The 20,357-nt window shown below is 33.0% G+C and overlaps 17 non-coding genes across 17 annotated transcripts; all 17 read right to left on the bottom strand.

Annotated features, from left to right (window-relative positions):
* Window positions 1–3,337: 3,337 nt before the first annotated feature.
* On the bottom strand, window positions 3,338–3,411 carry TRNAI-AAU (transfer RNA isoleucine (anticodon AAU)). Its single transcript has one exon. It is a non-coding gene; the product is annotated as a tRNA-Ile (tRNA).
* Window positions 3,412–4,201: 790 nt separating this feature from the next.
* On the bottom strand, window positions 4,202–4,275 carry TRNAI-AAU (transfer RNA isoleucine (anticodon AAU)). Its single transcript has one exon. It is a non-coding gene; the product is annotated as a tRNA-Ile (tRNA).
* A 579-nt stretch (window positions 4,276–4,854) lies between these two features.
* TRNAI-AAU (transfer RNA isoleucine (anticodon AAU)) lies at window positions 4,855–4,928 on the bottom strand. Its single transcript has one exon. It is a non-coding gene; the product is annotated as a tRNA-Ile (tRNA).
* Window positions 4,929–7,234: 2,306 nt separating this feature from the next.
* Window positions 7,235–7,308, bottom strand: TRNAI-AAU (transfer RNA isoleucine (anticodon AAU)). The gene has a single exon. It is a non-coding gene; the product is annotated as a tRNA-Ile (tRNA).
* Window positions 7,309–7,888: 580 nt separating this feature from the next.
* TRNAI-AAU (transfer RNA isoleucine (anticodon AAU)) lies at window positions 7,889–7,962 on the bottom strand. Its single transcript has one exon. It is a non-coding gene; the product is annotated as a tRNA-Ile (tRNA).
* Window positions 7,963–8,752: 790 nt separating this feature from the next.
* TRNAI-AAU (transfer RNA isoleucine (anticodon AAU)) lies at window positions 8,753–8,826 on the bottom strand. Its single transcript has one exon. It is a non-coding gene; the product is annotated as a tRNA-Ile (tRNA).
* A 580-nt stretch (window positions 8,827–9,406) lies between these two features.
* On the bottom strand, window positions 9,407–9,480 carry TRNAI-AAU (transfer RNA isoleucine (anticodon AAU)). The gene has a single exon. It is a non-coding gene; the product is annotated as a tRNA-Ile (tRNA).
* Window positions 9,481–10,269: 789 nt separating this feature from the next.
* Window positions 10,270–10,343, bottom strand: TRNAI-AAU (transfer RNA isoleucine (anticodon AAU)). The gene has a single exon. It is a non-coding gene; the product is annotated as a tRNA-Ile (tRNA).
* A 580-nt stretch (window positions 10,344–10,923) lies between these two features.
* TRNAI-AAU (transfer RNA isoleucine (anticodon AAU)) lies at window positions 10,924–10,997 on the bottom strand. The gene has a single exon. It is a non-coding gene; the product is annotated as a tRNA-Ile (tRNA).
* A 790-nt stretch (window positions 10,998–11,787) lies between these two features.
* Window positions 11,788–11,861, bottom strand: TRNAI-AAU (transfer RNA isoleucine (anticodon AAU)). Its single transcript has one exon. It is a non-coding gene; the product is annotated as a tRNA-Ile (tRNA).
* Window positions 11,862–13,958: 2,097 nt separating this feature from the next.
* Window positions 13,959–14,032, bottom strand: TRNAI-AAU (transfer RNA isoleucine (anticodon AAU)). Its single transcript has one exon. It is a non-coding gene; the product is annotated as a tRNA-Ile (tRNA).
* Window positions 14,033–14,821: 789 nt separating this feature from the next.
* On the bottom strand, window positions 14,822–14,895 carry TRNAF-AAA (transfer RNA phenylalanine (anticodon AAA)). The gene has a single exon. It is a non-coding gene; the product is annotated as a tRNA-Phe (tRNA).
* A 580-nt stretch (window positions 14,896–15,475) lies between these two features.
* On the bottom strand, window positions 15,476–15,549 carry TRNAI-AAU (transfer RNA isoleucine (anticodon AAU)). Its single transcript has one exon. It is a non-coding gene; the product is annotated as a tRNA-Ile (tRNA).
* Window positions 15,550–16,120: 571 nt separating this feature from the next.
* TRNAI-AAU (transfer RNA isoleucine (anticodon AAU)) lies at window positions 16,121–16,194 on the bottom strand. The gene has a single exon. It is a non-coding gene; the product is annotated as a tRNA-Ile (tRNA).
* A 579-nt stretch (window positions 16,195–16,773) lies between these two features.
* Window positions 16,774–16,847, bottom strand: TRNAI-AAU (transfer RNA isoleucine (anticodon AAU)). Its single transcript has one exon. It is a non-coding gene; the product is annotated as a tRNA-Ile (tRNA).
* Window positions 16,848–17,638: 791 nt separating this feature from the next.
* TRNAI-AAU (transfer RNA isoleucine (anticodon AAU)) lies at window positions 17,639–17,712 on the bottom strand. The gene has a single exon. It is a non-coding gene; the product is annotated as a tRNA-Ile (tRNA).
* Window positions 17,713–19,803: 2,091 nt separating this feature from the next.
* TRNAI-AAU (transfer RNA isoleucine (anticodon AAU)) lies at window positions 19,804–19,877 on the bottom strand. The gene has a single exon. It is a non-coding gene; the product is annotated as a tRNA-Ile (tRNA).
* Between the last annotated feature and the right edge of the window lie 480 nt (window positions 19,878–20,357).

Genomic DNA, 20,357 nt, shown 5'->3' with positions numbered 1-20,357 from the left:
TTCTGCGCAAAGGAAATATGGAGGTAAACATGATACAGAAGAAAATACATCTATTTTCAACATTAAAGGAGCTTCAAGTATTGGCTTGGAGACTGATTGAAATTATGTCCTTTGCGTTTTTAACTTCATGCTCTAACAGACTAAACTAATAGGCTCACTAAATATATAGAATACTTTTGAAGAATTAGCAGATGATGAAAAGCTACTGATTCCATCCAATCCTTCAAGCAGCGTTTGATTCAAGGAGATAAACAGTCCAAAATGAGACACAAGAAAAATTCATCTTTGTTCAAACAATTAAACTTGGCCTGTACAGGGATCAAACCTGTGACCTTGGCGTTATTAGCACCACGCTCTAACCATCTGAGCTAACAGGCCATTTTGCACAACTACCTGGAGGTCCAGCAAATGAAGAAGGGCAAATGATAGTTAACCTAGGAGATTTGGAAAGCTTAATTTCAGCAGTTTACCATGAAGTTATTGTTATATATTATCAACATGAAGAAACTAATATGACTTAAAAAGAAATTACAATACAAAAGAGATTTTCATACTTAGTGTTAGAACTTAGAACCATTAACGATTTTTCAATGTGGTTAAGCAATAAATAAATATTCATCACCTATATTGAATTGATTCATCTAATCATTTTATCAGCTTCTCCTCAAAGGAAATATAGAGATAAACAAGATACAGTAGAAAATACATCTATTTTCAACATTAAAGGAGCATCAAGTATTGGCTTGGAGACTGATTGAAAGTATGTCCTTGGCGTTTTTAACTTCATGCTCTAACAGACTAAACTAATAGAGTCACTAAATATATAGCATACTATTGAAGATGAAGCAGATGATGAAGTCCTACTGATTGTTAATCCGGGATAGTTGGAAAGCTTATATTCAGCTGTTTACATTCATAGTATCTTTATATATTATCAACAAGACTAAACAAACATGATCTCAATAAATTGCAATAAATAAAAGATTTAGTTACTTGGCGTTAGAACTTAGAACCATTAATAGATATTCCAGGCGCTTTAAGAATAGTAATTAATTCTATAAATATATCAAATGTATTCATCCAATCCTTCAAGCAGCGTTTGATCCAAGGAGATAAACAGTCCAAAATGAGACACAAGAAATATTCATATTTTTTCAAAGAATTAAACTTGGCCTGTACAGGGATCGAACCTGTGACCTTGGCGTTATTAGCATCACACTCTAACCAACTGATCTAACAGGCCAATTTGCATATCTTCTGGACGACCAGCACAGGAAGCAGTGCTAATGACAGTTCAACCGGGAGATTTGGAAAGCTTAATTTCAGCTGTTTAATATGAATTAACTTTCATATTATCAACATGAAGAAACTAATATGTCTTCAAAAAAATTGCAATACAAAAGAGATTTCCATACTTAGTGTTAGAATTTTGAACCAGTAACGTTTTTTCCACGTGGTTTAGCAATAAATAAATATTCATCACCTATATTCAATTGATTCATCTAATCATTCTATCAGCTTCTGCGCAAAGGAAATATGGAGGTAAACATGATACAGAAGAAAATACATCTATTTTCAAGATTAAAGGAGAATCAAGTATTGGCTTGGAGACTGATTGAAATTATGTCCTTTGCGTTTTTAACTTCATGCTCTAACAGACTAAACTAATAGGCTCACTAAATATATAAAATACTTTTGAAGAATTAGCAGATGATGAAATGCTACTGATTCCATCCAATCCTTCAAGCAGCGTGTGATTCAAGGAGATAAACAGTCCAAAATGAGACACAAGAAAAATTCATCTTTGTTCAAACAATTAAACTTGGCCTGTACAGGGATCGAACCTGTGACCTAGGCGTTATTAGCACCACGCTCTAAGCATCTGAGCTAACAGGCCATTTTGCACAACTACCTGGAGGTCCAGCATATGAAGAAGGGCAAATGATAGTTAACCCAGGAGATTTGGAAAGCTTAATTTCAGCAGTTTACCATGAAGTTATTGTTATATATTATCAACATGAAGAAACTAATATGACTTAAAAAAAATTACAATACAAAAGAGATTTACATACTTAGTGTTAGAACTTAGAACCATTAACGTTTTTTCCATGTGGTTAAGCAATAAATAAATATTCATCACCTATATTGAATTGATTCATCTAATCATTTCATCAGCTTCTCCTCAAAGGAAATATAGAGATAAACATGATACAGTAGAAAATACATCTATTTTCAACATTAAAGGAGCATCAAGTATTGGCTTGGAGAATGATTGAAAGTATGTCCTTGGCGTTTTTAACTTCATGCTCTAACAGACTAAACTAATAGAGTCACTAAATATATAGCATACTACTGAAGATGAAGCAGATGATGAAGTCCTACTGATTGTTAATCCGGGATAGTTGGAAAGCTTATATTCAGCTGTTTACATTCATAGTATCTTTATATATTATCAACAAGACTAAACAAAAATGATCTCAATAAATTGCAATAAATAAGAGATTTAGTTACTTGGCGTTAGAACTTAGAACCATTAATAGATATTCCAGGCGCTTTAAGAATAGTAATTAATTCTATAATTATATCAAATGTATTCATCCAATCCTTCAAGCAGCATTTGATCCAAGGAGATAAACAATCCAAAATGAGACACAAGAAAAATTCATCTTTTTTCAAAGAATTAAACTTAGCCTGTACAGGGATCGAACCTGTGACCTTGGCGTTATTAGCACCACGCTCTAACCAAGTGAGCTAACAGGCCAATTTGCACATCTTCTGGAGGAACAGCACAGGAAGCAGTGCTAATGATAGTTCAACCGGGAGATTTGGAAAGCTTAATTTCAGCTGTTTAATATGAATTAACTTTCATATTATCAACATGAAGAAACTAATATGACTTCAAAAAAATTGCAATACAAAAGAGATTTCCATACTTAGTGTTAGAATTTTGAACCAGTAACGTTTTTTCCACGTGGTTTAGCAATAAATAAATATTCATCACCTATATTCAATTGATTCATCTAATCATTCTATCAGCTTCTGCGCAAAGGAAATATGGATGTAAACATGATACAGAAGAAAATACATCTATTTTCAACATTAAAGGAGCTTCAAATATTGGCTAGGAGACTGAAATTATTTCCTTTGCGTTTTTAACTTCATGCTCTAACAGACTAAACTAATAGGCTCACTAAATATATAGAATACTTTTGAAGAATTAGCAGATGATGAAATGCTACTGATTCCATCCAATCCTTCAAGCAGTGTGTGATTCAAGAAGATTAACAGTCCAAAATGAGACACAAGAAAAATTCATCTTTGTTCAAACAATTGAACTTGGCCTGTACAGGGATCGAACCTGTGACCTTGGCGTTATTAGCACCACGCTCTAACCATCTGAGCTAACAGGCCATTTGGCACAGCTAGCTGGAGGTCCAGCATATGAAGAAGGGCAAATGATAGTTAACCCAGGAGATTTGGAAAGCTTAATTTCAGCAGTTTACCATGAAGTTATTGTTATATATTATCAACATGAAGAAACTAATATGACTTAAAAAAAATTACAATACAAAAGAGATTTACATACTTAGTGTTAGAACTTAGAACCATTAAAAATATTTCCATGTGGTTAAGCAATAAATAAATATTCATCACCTATATTGAATTGATTCATCTAATCATTTTATCAGCTTCTCCTCAAAGGAAATATAGAGATAAACATGATACAGTAGAAAATACATCTATTTTCAACATTAAAGGAGCATCAAGTATTGGTTTGGAGACTGATTGAAAGTATGTCCTTGTCGTTTTTAACTTCATGCTCTAACAGACTAAACTAATAGAGTCACTAAATATATAGCATACTATTGAAGATGAAGCAGATGATGAAGTCCTACTGATTGTTAATCCGGGATAGTTGGAAAGCTTATATTCAGCTGTTTACATTCATAGTATCTTTATATATTATCAACAAGACTAAACAAAAATGATCTCAATAAATTGCTATAAATAAGAGATTTAGTTACTTGGCGTTAGAACTTAGAACCATTAATAGATATTCCAAGCGCTTTAAGAATAGTAATTAATTCTATAATTATATTAAATGTATTCATCCAGTCCTTCAAGCAGCGTTTGATCCAAGGAGATAAACAGTCCAAAATGAGACACAAGAAAAATTAATCTTTTTTCAAAGAATTAAACTTGGCCTGTACAGGGATCGAACCTGTGACCTTGGCGTTATTAGCACCACGCTCTAACCAACTGAGCTAAAAGGCCAATTTGCACATCTTCTGCAGGACCAGCACACGAAGCAGTGCTAATGATAGTTCAACCGGGAGATTTGGAAAGCTTAATTTCAGCTGTTTAATATGAATTAACTTTCATATTATCAACATGAAGAAACTAATATGACTTCAAAAAAATTGCAATACAAAAGAGATTTCCACACTTAGTGTTAGAATTTTGTACCACTAACGTTTTTTCCACGTGGTTTAGCAATAAATAAATATTCATCACCTATATTCAATTGATTCATCTAATCCTTCTATCAGCTTTTGCGCAAAGGAAATATAGAGGTAAACATGATACAGAGAAAATACATCTATTTTCAACATTAAAGGAGAATCAAGTATTGGCTTGGAGACTGATTGAAATTATGTCCTTTGCGTTTTTAACTTCATGCTCTAACAGACTAAACTAATAGGCTCACTAAATATATAGAATACTTTTGAAGAATTAGCAGATGATGAAATGCTACTGATTCCATCCAATCCTTCAAGCAGCGTGTGATTCAAGGAGATAAACAGTCCAAAATGAGACACTAGAAAAATTAATCTTTTTTCAAACAATTAAACTTGGCCTGTACAGGGATCGAACCTGTGACCTTGGCGTTATTAGCACCACGCTCTAACCATCTGAGCTAACAGGCCATTTTGCACAACTATCTGGAGGTCCAGCAAATGAAGAAGGGCAAATGATAGTTAACCCAGGAGATTTGGAAAGCTTAATTTCAGCAGTTTACCATGAAGTTATTGTTATATATTATCAACATGAAGAAACTAATATGACTTAAAAAAAATTACAATACAAAAGAGATTTTCATACTTAGTGTTAGAACTTAGAACCATTAACGTTTTTTCCATGTGGTTAAGCAATAAATAAATATTCATCACCTATATTGAATTGATTCATCTAATCATTTTATCAGCTTCTCCTCAAAGGAAATATAGAGATAAACATGATCCAGTAGAAAATACATCTATTTTCAACATTAAAGGAGCATCAAGTATTGGCTTGGAGACTGATTGAAAGTATGTCCTTCTCGTTTTTAACTTCATGCTCTAACAGACTAAACTAATAGAGTCACTAAATATATAGCATACTATTGAAGATGAAGCAGATGATGAAGTCCTACTGATTGTTAATCCGGGATAGTTGGAAAGCTTATATTCAGCTATTTACATTCATAGTATCTTTATATATTATCAACAAGACTAAACAAAAATGATCTCAATAAATTGCTATAAATAAGAGATTTAGTTACTTGGCGTTAGAACTTAGAACCATTAATAGATATTCCAGGCGCTTTAAGAATAGTAATTAATTCTATAATTATATCAAATGTATTCATCCAGTCCTTCAAGCAGCGTTTGATCCAAGGAGATAAACAGTCCAAAATGAGACACAAGAAAAATTTATCTTTTTCAAAGAATTAAACTTGGCCTGTACAGTGATCGAACCTGTGACCTTGGTGTTATTAACACCACGCGCTAACCAACTGAGCTAAAAAACCAATTTGCACATCTTCTGGAGGACCAGCACAGGAAGCAGTGCTAATGATAGTTCAACCTGGAGATTTGGAAAGCTTAATTTCAGCTGTTTAATATGAATTAACTTTCATATTATCAACATGAAGAAACTAATATGACTTCAAAAAAATTGCAATACAAAAGGGATTTCCATACTTAGTGTTAGAATTTTGAACCACTAACGTTTTTTCCACGTGGTTTAGCAATAAATAAATATTCATCACCTATATTCAATTGATTCATCTAATCATTCTATCAGCTTCTGCGCAAAGGAAATATGGAGGTAAACATGATACAGAAGAAAATACATCTATTTTCAACATTAAAGGAGCATCAAGTATTGGCTTGGAGACTGATTGAAATTATGTCCTTTGCGTTTTTAACTTCATGCTCTAACAGACTAAACTAATAGGCTCACTAAATATATAGAATACTTTTGAAGAATTAGCAGATGATGAAATGCTACTGATTCCATCCAATCCTTCAAGCAGCGTGTGATTCAAGGAGATAAACAGTCCAAAATGAGACACAAGAAAAATTCATCTTTGTTCAAACAATTAAACTTGGCCTGTACAGGGATCAAACCTGTGACCTTGGCGTTATTAGCACCACGCTCTAACCATCTGAGCTAACAGGCCATTTTGCACATCTAGCTGGAGGTCCAGCATATGAGGAAGAACGAAAGATAGATAACCAGGAGATTTGGAAAGCTTAATTTCAGCAGTTTACCATGAAGTTATTGTTATATATTATCAACATGAAGAAACTAATATGACTTAAAAAAAATTACAATACAAAAGAGATTTACATACTTAGTGTTAGAACTTAGAACCATTAACGTTTTTTCCATGTGGTTAAGCAATAAATAAATATTCATCACCTATATTGATTTGATTCATCTAATCATTTTATCAGCTTCTCCTCAAAGGAAATATAGAGATAAACATGATACAGTAGAAAATACATCTATTTTCAACATTAAAGGAGCATCAAGTATTGGCTTGGAGACTGATTGAAAGTATGTCCTTGTCGTTTTTAACTTCATGCTCTAACAGACTAAACTAATAGAGTCACTAAATATATAGCATACTATTGAAGATGAAGCAGATGATGAAGTCCTACTGATTGTTAATCCGGGATAGTTGGAAAGCTTATATTCAGCTGTTTACATTCATAGTATCTTTATATATTATCAACAAGACTAAACAAAAATGATCTCAATAAATTGCTATAAATAAGAGATTTAGTTACTTGGCGTTAGAACTTAGAACCATTAATAGATATTCCAGGCGCTTTAAGAATAGTAATTAATTCTATAATTATATCAAATGTATTCATCCAGTCCTTCAAGCAGCGTTTGATCCAAGGAGATAAACAGCCCAAAATGAGACACAAGAAAAATTAATCTTTTTTCAAAGAACTAAACTTGGCTTGTACAGGGATCGAACCTGTGACCTTGGCGTTATTAGCACCACGCTCTAACCAACTGAGCTAACAGGCCAATTTGCACATCTTCTCGAGGACCAGCACAGGAAGCAGTGCTAACGATAGTTCAACCGGGAGATTTGGAAAGCTTAATTTCAGCGGTTTAATATGAATTAACTTTCACATTATCAACATGAAGAAACTAATATGACTTCAAAAAAATTGCAATACAAAAGAGATTTCCATACTTAGTGTTAGAATTTTGAACCAGTAACGTTTTTTCCACGTGGTTTAGCAATAAATAAATATTCATCACCTATATTCAATTGATTCATCTAATCATTCTATCAGCTTCTGCGCAAAGGAAATATGGATGTAAACATGATACAGAAGAAAATACATCTATTTTCAACATTAAAGGAGCATCAAGTATTGGCTTGGAGACTGATTGAAATTATGTCCTTTGCGTTTTTAACTTCATGCTCTAACAGACTAAACTAATAGGCTCACTAAATATATAGAATACTTTTGAAGAATTAGCAGATGATGAAATGCTACTGATTCCATCCAATCCTTCAAGCAGCGTGTGATTCAAGAAGATTAACAGTCCAAAATGAGACACAAGAAAAATTCATCTTTGTTCAAACAATTGAACTTGGCCTGTACAGGGATCGAACCTGTGACCTTGGCGTTATTAGCACCACGCTCTAACCATCTGAGCTAACAGGCCATTTTGCACAACTACCTGGAGGTCCAGCAAATGAAGAAGGGCAAATGATAGTTAACCCAGGAGATTTGGAAAACTTTATTTCAGCAGTTTACCATGAAGTTATTGTTATATATTATCAACATGAAGAAACTAATATGACTTAAAAAAAAATACAATACAAAAGAGATTTTCATACTTAGTGTTAGAACTTAGAACCATTAACGTTTTTTTCATGTGGTTAAGCAATAAATAAATATTCATCACCTATATTGAATTGATTCATCTAATCATTTTATCAGCTTCTCCTCAAAGTAAATATAGAGATAAACATGATACAGTAGAAAATACATCTATTTTCAACATTAAAGGAGCATCAAGTATTGGCTTGGAGACTGATTGAAAGTATGTCCTTGGCGTTTTTAACTTCATGCTCTAACAGACTAAACTAATAGAGTCACTAAATATATAGCATACTATTGAAGATGAAGCAGATGATGAAGTCCTACTGATTGTTAATCCGGGATAGTTGGAAAGCTTATATTCAGCTGTTTACATTCTTAGTATCTTTATATATTATCAACAAGACTAAACAAAAATGATCTCAATAAATTGCAATAAATAAAAGATTTAGTTACTTGGCGTTAGAACTTAGAACCATTAATAGATATTCCAGGCGCTTTAAGAATAGTAATTAATTCTATAAATATATCAAATGTATTCATCCAATCCTTCAAGCAGCGTTTGATCCAAGGAGATAAACAGTCCAAAATGAGACACAAGAAATATTCATCTTTTTTCAAAGAATTAAAGTTGGCCTGTACAGGGATCGAACCTGTGACCTTGGCGTTATTAGCACCACGCTCTAACCAACTGAGCTAACAGGCCAATTTGCACATCTTCTGGAGGACCAGCACAGGAAGCAGTGCTAATGATAGTTCAACCGGGAGATTTGGAAAGCTTAATTTCAGCTGTTTAATATGAATTACCTTTCATATTATCAACATGAAGAAACTAATATGACTTCAAAAAAATTGCAATACAAAAGAGATTTCCATACTTAGTGTTAGAATTTTGAACCAGTAACGTTTTTTCCACGTGGTTTAGCAATAAATAAATATTCATCACCTATATTCAATTGATTCATCTAATCATTCTATCAGCTTCTGCGCAAAGGAAATATGGAGGTAAACATGATACAGAAGAAAATACATCTATTTTCAACATTAAAGGAGCATCAAGTATTGGCTTGGAGACTGATTGAAATTATGTCCTTTGCGGTTTTAACTTCATGCTCTAACAGACTAAACTAATAGGCTCACTAAATATATAGAATACTTTTGAAGAATTTGCAGATGATGAAATGCTACTGATTCCATCCAATCCTTCAAGCAGCGTGTGATTCAAGGAGATAAACAGTCCAAAATGAGACACAAGAAAAAATCATCTTTGTTCAAACAATTAAACTTGGCCTGTACAGGGATCGAACCTGTGACCTTGGCGTTATTAGCACCACGCTCTAACCATCTGAGCTAACAGGCCATTTTGCACAGCTAGCTGGATGTCCAGCATATGAAGAAGGGCAAATGATAGTTAACCCAGGAGATTTGGAAAGCTTAATTTCAGCAGTTTACCATGAAGTTATTGTTATATATTATCAACATGAAGAAACTAATATGACTTAAAAAAATTACAATACAAAAGAGATTTACATACTTAGTGTTAGAACTTAGAACCATTAAAAATTTTTCCATGTGGTTAAGCAATAAATAAATATTCATCACCTATATTGAATTGATTCATCTAATCATTTTATGAGCTTCTCCTCAAAGGAAATATAGAGATAAACATGATACAGTAGAAAATACATCTATTTTCAACATTAAAGGAGCATCAAGTATTGGTTTGGAGACTGATTGAAAGTATGTCCTTGCCGTTTTTAACTTCATGCTCTAACAGACTAAACTAATAGAGTCACTAAATATATAGCATACTATTGAAGATGAAGCAGATGATGAAGTCCTACTGATTGTTAATCCGGGATAGTTGGAAAGCTTATATTCAGCTGTTTACATTCATAGTATCTTTATATATTATCAACAAGACTAAACAAAAATGATCTCAATAAATTGCTATAAATAAGAGATTTAGTTACTTGGCGTTAGAACTTAGAATCATTAATAGATATTCCAAGCGCTTTAAGAATAGTAATTAATTCTATAATTATATTAAATGTATTCATCCAGTCCTTCAAGCAGCGTTTGATCCAAGGAGATAAACAGTCCAAAATGAGACACAAGAAAAATTTATCTTTTTTCAAAGAATTAAACTTGGCCTGTACAGGGATCGAACCTGTGACCTTGGCGTTATTAGCACCACGCTCTAACCAACTGAGCTAAAAGGCCAACTTGCACATCTTCTGGAGGACCAGCACACGAAGCAGTGCTAATGATAGTTCAACCGGGAGATTTGGAAAGCTTAATTTCAGCTGTTTAATATGAATTAACTTTCATATTATCAACATGAAGAAACTAATATGACTTCAAAAAAATTGCAATACAAAAGAGATTTCCATACTTAGTGTTAGAATTTTGAGCCAGTAACGTTTTTTCCACGTGGTTTAGCAATAAATAAATATTCATCACCTATATTCAATTGATTCATCTAATCATTCTATCAGCTTCTGCGCAAAGGAAATATGGATGTAAACATGATACAGAAGAAAATACATCTATTTTCAACATTAAAGGAGCTTCAAATATTGGCTAGGAGACTGATTGAAATTATGTCCTTTGCGTTTTTAACTTCATGCTCTAACAGACTAAACTAATAGGCTCACTAAATATATAGAATACTTTTGAAGAATTAGCAGATGATGAAATGCTACTGATTCTATCCAATCCTTCAAGCAGCGTGTGATTCAAGGAGATAAACAGTCCAAAATGAGACACTAGAAAAATGAATCTTTTTTCAAACAATTAAACTTGGCCTGTACAGGGATCGAACCTGTGACCTTGGCGTTATTAGCACCACGCTCTAACCATCTGAGCTAACAGGCCATTTTGCACAACTACCTGGAGGTCCAGCAAATGAAGAAGGGCAAATGATAGTTAACCCAGGAGATTTGGAAAGCTTAATTTCAGCAGTTTACCATGAAGTTATTGTTATATATTATCAACATGAAGAAACTAATATGACTTAAAAAAAATTACAATACAAAAGAGATTTTCATACTTAGTGTTAGAACTTAGAACCATTAACGTTTTTTCCATGAGGTTAAGCAATAAATAAATATTCATCACCTATATTGAATTGATTCATCTAATCATTTTATCAGCTTCTCCTCAAAGGAAATATAGAGATAAACATGATACAGTAGAAAATACATCTATTTTCAACATTAAAGGAGCATCAAGTATTGGCTTGGAGACTGATTGAAAGTATGTCCTTGGCGTTTTTAACTTCATGCTCTAACAGACTAAACTAATAGAGTCACTAAATATATAGCATACTACTGAAGATGAAGCAGATGATGAAGTCCTACTGATTGTTAATCCGGGATAGTTGGAAAGCTTATATTCAGCTGTTTACATTCATAGTATCTTTATATATTATCAACAAGACTAAACAAAAATGATCTCAATAAATTGCAATAAATAAGAGATTTAGTTACTTGGCGTTAGAACTTAGAACCATTAATAGATATTCCAGGCGCTTTAAGAATAGTAATTAATTCTATAATTATATCAAATGTATTCATCCAATCCTTCAAGCAGCGTTTGATCCAAGGAGATAAACAGTCCAAAATGAGACACAAGAAAAATTCATCTTTTTACAAAGAATTAAACTTGGCCTGTACAGGGATCGAACCTGTGACCTTGGCGTTATTAGCACCACGCTCTAACCAAGTGAGCTAACAGGCCAATTTGCACATCTTCTGGAGGACCAGCACAGGAAGCAGTGCTAATGATAGTTCAACCGGGAGATTTGGAAAGCTTAATTTCAGCTGTTTAATATGAATTAACTTTCATATTATCAACATGAAGAAACTAATATAACTTCAAAAAAATTGCAATACAAAAGAGATTTCCATACTTAGTGTTTGAATTTTGAACCAGTAAACTTTTTTCCACGTGGTTTAGCAATAAATAAATATTCATCACCTATATTCAATTGATTCATCTAATCATTCTATCAGCTTCTGCGCAAAGGAAAAATGGATGTAAACATGATACAGAAGAAAATACATCTATTTTCAACATTAAAGGAGCTTCAAATATTGGCTAGGAGACTGATTGAAATTATGTCCTTTGCGTTTTTAACTTCATGCTCTAACAGACTAAACTAATAGGCTCACTAAATATATAGAATACTTTTGAAGAATTAGCAGATGATGAAATGCTACTGATTCCATCCAATCCTTCAAGCAGCGTGTGATTCAAGAAGATTAACAGTCCAAAATGAGACACAAGAAAAATTCATCTTTGTTCAAACAATTGAACTTGGCCTGTACAGGGATCGAACCTGTGACCTTGGCGTTATTAGCACCATGCTCTAACCATCTGAGCTAACAGGTCATTTTGCACCACTACCTGGAGGTCCAGCAAATGAAGAAGGGCAAATGATAGTTAACCCAGGAGATTTGGAAAGCTTAATTTCAGCAGTTTACCATGAAGTTATTGTTATATATTATCAACATGAAGAAACTAATATGACTTAAAAAAAATTACAATACAAAAGAGATTTTCATACTTAGTGTTAGAACTTAGAACCATTAACGTTTTTTCCATGTGGTTAAGCAATAAATAAATATTCATCACCTATATTGAATTGATTCATCTAATCATTTTATCAGCTTCTCCTCAAAGGAAATATAGAGATAAACATGATACAGTAGAAAATACATCTATTTTCAACATTAAAGGAGCATCAAGTATTGGCTTGGAGACTGATTGAAAGTATGTCCTTGTCGTTTTTAACTTCATGCTCTAACAGACTAAACTAATAGAGTCACTAAATATATAGCATACTATTGAAGATGAAGCAGATGATGAAGTCCTACTGATTGTTAATCCGGGATAGTTGGAAAGCTTATATTCAGCTATTTACATTCATAGTATCTTTATATATTATCAACAAGACTAAACAAAAATGATCTCAATAAATTGCTATAAATAAGAGATTTAGTTACTTGGCGTTAGAACTTAGAACCATTAATAGATATTCCAGGCGCTTTAAGAATAGTAATTAATTCTATAATTATATCAAATGTATTCATCCAGTCCTTCAAGCAGCGTTTGATCCAAGGAGATAAACAGTCCAAAATGAGACACAAGAAAAATTAATCTTTTTCAAAGAATTAAACTTGGCCTGTTCAGGGATCGAACCTGTGACCTTGGCGTTATTAGCACCACGCTCTAACCAACTGAGCTAAAAGGCCAATTTGCACATCTTCTGGAGGACTAGCACAGGAAGCAGTGCTAATGATAGTTCAACCGGGAGATTTGGAAAGCTTAATTTCAGCTGTTTAATATGAATTAACTTTCATATTATCAACATGAAGAAACTAATATGACTTCAAAAAAATTGCAATACAAAAGGGATTTCCATACTTAGTGTTAGAATTTTGAACCACTAACGTTTTTTCCACGTGGTTTAGCAATAAATAAATATTCATCACCTATATTCAATTGATTCATCTAATCATTCTATCAGCTTCTGCGCAAAGGAAATATGGAGGTAAACATGATACAGAAGAAAATACATCTATTTTCAACATTAAAGGAGCATCAAGTATTGGCTTGGAGACTGATTGAAATTATGTCCTTTGCGTTTTTAACTTCATGCTCTAACAGACTAAACTAATAGGCTCACTAAATATATAGAATACTTTTGAAGAATTAGCAGATGATGAAATGCTACTGATTCCATCCAATCCTTCAAGCAGCGTGTGATTCAAGAAGATTAACAGTCCAAAATGAGACACAAGAAAAATTAATCTTTGTTCAAACAATTGAACTTGGCCTGTACAGGGATCGAACCTGTGACCTTGGCGTTATTAGCACCACGCTCTAACCATCTGAGCTAACAGGCCATTTTGCACAACTACCTGGATGTCCAGCAAATGAAGAAGGGCAAATAATAGTTAACCCAGGAGATTTGGAAAACTTAATTTCAGCAGTTTACCATGAAGTTATTGTTATATATTATCAACATGAAGAAACTAATATGACTTAAAAAAAATACAATACAAAAGAGATTTTCATACTTAGTGTTAGAACTTAGAACCATTAACGTTTTTTTCATGTGGTTAAGCAATAAATAAATATTCATCACCTATATTGAATTGATTCATCTAATCATTTTATCAGCTTCTCCTCAAAGGAAATATAGAGATAAACATGATACAGTAGAAAATACATCTATTTTCAACATTAAAGGAGCATCAAGTATTGGTTTGGAGACTGATTGAAAGTATGTCCTTGTCGTTTTTAACTTCATGCTCTAACAGACTAAACTAATAGAGTCACTAAATATATAGCATACTATTGAAGATGAAGCAGATGATGAAGTCCTACTGATTGTTAATCCGGGATAGTTGGAAAGCTTATATTCAGCTGTTTACATTCATAGTATCTTTATATATTATCAACAAGACTAAACAAAAATGATATCAATAAATTGCTATAAATAAGAGATTTAGTTACTTGGCGTTAGAACTTAGAATCATTAATAGATATTCCAGGCGCTTTAAGAATAGTAATTAATTCTATAATTATATTAAATGTATTCATCCAGTCCTTCAAGCAGCGTTTGATCCAAGGAGATAAACAGTCCAAAATGAGACACAAGAAAAATTAATCTTTTTTCAAAGAATTAAACTTGGCCTGTACAGGGATCGAACCTGTGACCTTGGCGTTTTTAGCACCACGCTCTAACCAACTGAGCTAAAAGGCCAATTTGCACATCGTCTGGAGGACCAGCACACGAAGCAATGCTAATGATAGTTCAACCGGGAGATTTGGAAAGCTTAATTTCAGCTGTTTAATATGAATTAACTTTCATATTATCAACATGAAGAAACTAATATGACTTCAAAAAAATTGCAATACAAAAGAGATTTCCATACTTAGTGTTAGAATTTTGAACCAGTAACGTTTTTTCCACGTGGTTTAGCAATAAATAAATATTCATCACCTATATTCAATTGATTCATCTAATCATTCTATCAGCTTCTGCGCAAAGGAAATATGGATGTAAACATGATACAGAAGAAAATACATATATTTTCAACATTAAAGGAGCTTCAAATATTGGCTAGGAGACTGATTGAAATTATGTCCTTTGCGTTTTTAACTTCATGCTCTAACAGACTAAACTAATAGGCTCACTAAATATATAGAATACTTTTGAAGAATTAGCAGATGATGAAATGCTACTGATTCCATCCAATCCTTCAAGCAGCGTGTGATTCAAGAAGATTAACAGTCCAAAATGAGACACAAGAAAAATTCATCTTTGTTCAAACAATTGAACTTGGCCTGTACAGGGATCGAACCTGTGACCTTGGCGTTATTAGCACCACGCTCTAACCAACTGAGCTAAAAGGCCAATTTGCACATCTTCTGGAGGACCAGCACAGGAAGCAGTGCTAATGATAGTTCAACCGGGAGATTTGGAAACCTTAATTTCAGCTGTTTAATATGAATTAACTTTCATATCATCAACATGAAGAAACTAATATGACTTCAAAAAAATTGCAATACAAAAGAGATTTCCATACTTAGTGTTAGAATTTTGAACCAGTAACGTTTTTTCCACGTGGTTTAGCAATAAATAAATATTCATCACCTATATTCAATTGATTCATCTAATCATTCTATCAGCTTGGAAATATAGAGATAAACATGATACAGTAGAAAATACATCTATTTTCAACATTAAAGGAGCATCAAGTATTGGTTTGGAGACTGATTGAAAGTATGTCCTTGTCGTTTTTAACTTCATGCTCTAACAGACTAAACTAATAGAGTCACTAAATATATAGCATACTATTGAAGATGAAGCAGATGATGAAATGCTACTGATTCCATCCAATCCTTCAAGCAGCGTGTGATTCAAGGAGATAAACAGTCCAAAATGAGACACTAGAAAAATTAATCTTTTTTCAAACAATTAAACTTGGCCTGTACAGGGATCGAACCTGTGACCTTGGCGTTATTAGCACCACGCTCTAACCAACTGAGCTAAAAGGCCAATTTGCACATCTTCTGGAGGACCAGCACACGAAGCAGTGCTAATGATAGTTCAACCGGGAGATTTGGAAAGCTTAATTTCAGCTGTTTAATATGAATTAACTTTCATATTATCAACATGAAGAAACTAATATGACTTCAAAAAAATTGCAATACAAAAGAGATTTCCACACTTAGTGTTAGAATTTTGAACCGCTAACGTTTTTTTCACGTGGTTTAGCAATAAATAAATATTCATCACCTATATTCAATTGATTCATCTAATCATTCTATCAGCTTCTGCGCAAAGGAAATATAGAGGTAAACATGATACAGAGAAAATACATCTATTTTCAACATTAAAGGAGAATCAAGTATTGGCTTGGAGACTGATGGAAATTATGTCCTTTGCGTTTTTAACTTCATGCTCTAACAGACTAAACTAATAGGCTCACTAAATATATAGAATACTTTTGAAGAATTAGCAGATGATGAAATGCTACTGATTCCATCCAATCCTTCAAGCAGCGTGTGATTCAAGGAGATAAACAGTCCAAAATGAGACACTAGAAAAATTAATCTTTTTTCAAACAATTAAACTTGGCCTGTACAGGGATCGAACCTGTGACCTTGGCGTTATTAGCACCACGCTCTAACCATCTGAGCTAACAGGCCATTTTGCACAACTACCTGGAGGTCCAGCAAATGAAGAAGGGCAAATGATAGTTAACCCAGGAGATTTGGAAAGCTTAATTCCAGCAGTTTACCATGAAGTTATTGTTATATATTATCAACATGAAGAAACTAATATGACTTAAAAAAAATTACAATACAAAAGAGATTTTCATACTTAGTGTTAGAACTTAGAACCATTAACGTTTTTTCCATGAGGTTAAGCAATAAATAAATATTCATCACCTATATTGAATTGATTCATCTAATCATTTTATCAGCTTCTCCTCAAAGGAAATATAGAGATAAATATGATACAGTAGAAAATACATCTATTTTCAACATTAAAGGAGCATCAAGTATTGGCTTGGAGACTGATTGAAAGTATGTCCTTGGCGTTTTTAACTTCATGCTCTAACAGACTAAACTAATAGAGTCACTAAATATATAGCATACTACTGAAGATGAAGCAGATGATGAAGTCCTACTGATTGTTAATCCGGGATAGTTGGAAAGCTTATATTCAGCTGTTTACATTCATAGTATCTTTATATATTATCAACAAGACTAAACAAAAATGATCTCAATTAAATTGCAATAAATAAGAGATTTAGTTACTTGGCGTTAGAACTTAGAACCATTAATAGATATTCCAGGCGCTTTAAGAATAGTAATTAATTCTATAATTATATCAAATGTATTCATCCAATCCTTCAAGCAGCGTTTGATCCAAGGAGATAAACAGTCCAAAATGAGACACAAGAAAAATTCATCTTTTTTCAAAGAATTAAACTTGGCCTGTACAGGGATCGAACCTGTGACCTTGGCGTTATTAGCACCACGCTCTAACCAAGTGAGCTAACAGGCCAATTTGCACATCTTCTGGAGGACCAGCACAGGAAGCAGTGCTAATGATAGTTCAACCGGGAGATTTGGAAAGCTTAATTTCAGCTGTTTAATATGAATTAACTTTCATATTATCAACATGAAGAAACTAATATGACTTCAAAAAAATTGCAATACAAAAGAGATTTCCATACTTAGTGTTAGAATTTTGAACCAGTAACGTTTTTTCCACGTGGTTTAGCAATAAATAAATATTCATCACCTATATTCAATTGATTCATCTAATCATTCTATCAGCTTCTGCGCAAAGGAAATATGGATGTAAACATGATACAGAAGAAAATACATCTATTTTCAACATTAAAGGAGCTTCAAATATTGGCTAGGAGACTGATTGAAATTATGTCCTTTGCGTTTTTAACTTCATGCTCTAACAGACTAAACTAATGGGCTCACTAAATATATAGAATACTTTTGAAGAATTAGCAGATGATGAAATGCTACTGATTCCATCCAATCCTTCAAGCAGCGTGTGATTCAAGAAGATTAACAGTCCAAAATGAGACACAAGAAAAATTCATCTTTGTTCAAACAATTGAACTTGGCCTGTACAGGGATCGAACCTGTGACCTTGGCGTTATTAGCACCATGCTCTAACCATCTGAGCTAACAGGTCATTTTGCACCACTACCTGGAGGTCCAGCAAATGAAGAAGGGCAAATGACAGTTAACCCAGGAGATTTGGAAAGCTTAATTTCAGCAGTTTACCATGAAGTTATTGTTATATATTATCAACATGAAGAAACTAATATGACTTTAAAAAAATTACAATACAAAAGAGATTTTCATACTTAGTGTTAGAACTTAGAACCATTAACGTTTTTTCCATGTGGTTAAGCAATAAATAAATATTCATCACCTATATTGAATTGATTCATCTAATCATTTTATCAGCTTCTCCTCAAAGGAAATATAGAGATAAACATGATACAGTAGAAAATACATCTATTTTCAACATTAAAGGAGCATCAAGTATTGGCTTGGAGACTGATTGAAAGTATGTCCTTGTCATTTTTAACTTCATGCTCTAACAGACTAAACTAATAGAGTCACTAAATATATAGCATACTATTGAAGATGAAGCAGATGATGAAGTACTACTGATTGTTAATCCGGGATAGTTGGAAAGCTTATATTCAGCTATTCATAGTATCTTTATATATTATCAACAAGACTAAACAAAAATGATCTCAATAAATTGCTATAAATAAGAGATTTAGTTACTTGGCGTTAGAACTTAGAACCATTAATAGATATTCCAGGCGCTTTAAGAATAGTAATTAATTCTATAATTATATCAAATGTATTCATCCAGTCCTTCAAGCAGCGTTTGATCCAAGGAGATAAACAGTCCAAAATGAGACACAAGAAAAATTAATCTTTTTCAAAGAATTAAACTTGGCCTGTACAGGGATCGAATCTGTGACCTTGGCGTTATTAGCACCACGCTCTAACCAACTGAGCTAAAAGGCCAATTTGCACATCTTCTGGAGGACCAGCACAGGAAGCAGTGCTAATGATAGTTCAACCGGAAGATTTGGAAAGCTTAATTTCAGCTGTTTAATATGAATTAACTTTCATATTATCAACATGAAGAAACTAATATGACTTCAAAAAAATTGCAATACAAAAGGGATTTCCATACTTAGTGTTAGAATTTTGAACCACTAACGTTTTTTCCACGTGGTTTAGCAATAAATAAATATTCATCACCTATATTCAATTGATTCATCTAATCATTCTATCAGCTTCTGCGCAAAGGAAATATGGAGGTAAACATGATACAGAAGAAAATACATCTATTTTCAACATTAAAGGAGCATCAAGTATTGGCTTGGAGACTGATTGAAATTATGTCCTTTGCGTTTTTAACTTCATGCTCTAACAGACTAAACTAATAGGCTCACTAAATATATAGAATACTTTTGAAGAATTAGCAGATGATGAAATGCTACTGATTCCATCCAATCCTTCTAACAGCGTGTGATTCAAGAAGATTAACAGTCCAAAACGAGACACAAGAAAAATTCATCTTTGTTCAAACAATTGAACTTGGCCTGTACAGGGATCGAACCTGTGACCTTGGCGTTATTAGCACCACACTCTAACCATCTGAGCTAACAGGCCATTTTGCACAACTACCTGGATGTCCAGCAAATGAAGAAGGGCAAATAATAGTTAACCCAGGAGATTTGGAAAACTTAATTTCAGCAGTTTACCATGAAGTTATTGTTATATATTATCAACATGAAGAAACTAATATGACTTAAAAAAAATACAATACAAAAGAGATTTTCATACTTAGTGTTAGAACTTAGAACCATTAACGTTTTTTTCATGTGGTTAAGCAATAAATAAATATTCATCACCTATATTGAATTGATTCATCTAATCATTTTATCAGCTTCTACTCAAAGGAAATATAGAGATAAACATGATACAGTAGAAAATACATCTATTTTCAACATTAAAGGAGCATCAAGTATTGGTTTGGAGACTGATTGAAAGTATGTCCTTGTCGTTTTTAACTTCATGCTCTAACAGACTAAACTAATAGAGTCACTAAATATATAGCATACTATTGAAGATGAAGCAGATGATGAAGTC

The sequence above is a fragment of the Lissotriton helveticus genome, chromosome 4_1 (genome assembly GCF_964261635.1).
Source record: "Lissotriton helveticus chromosome 4_1, aLisHel1.1, whole genome shotgun sequence".
NCBI classification, from domain to species: Eukaryota; Metazoa; Chordata; class Amphibia; order Caudata; family Salamandridae; genus Lissotriton; species Lissotriton helveticus.
This window is presented reverse-complemented; position numbering and strand designations above follow the sequence as displayed.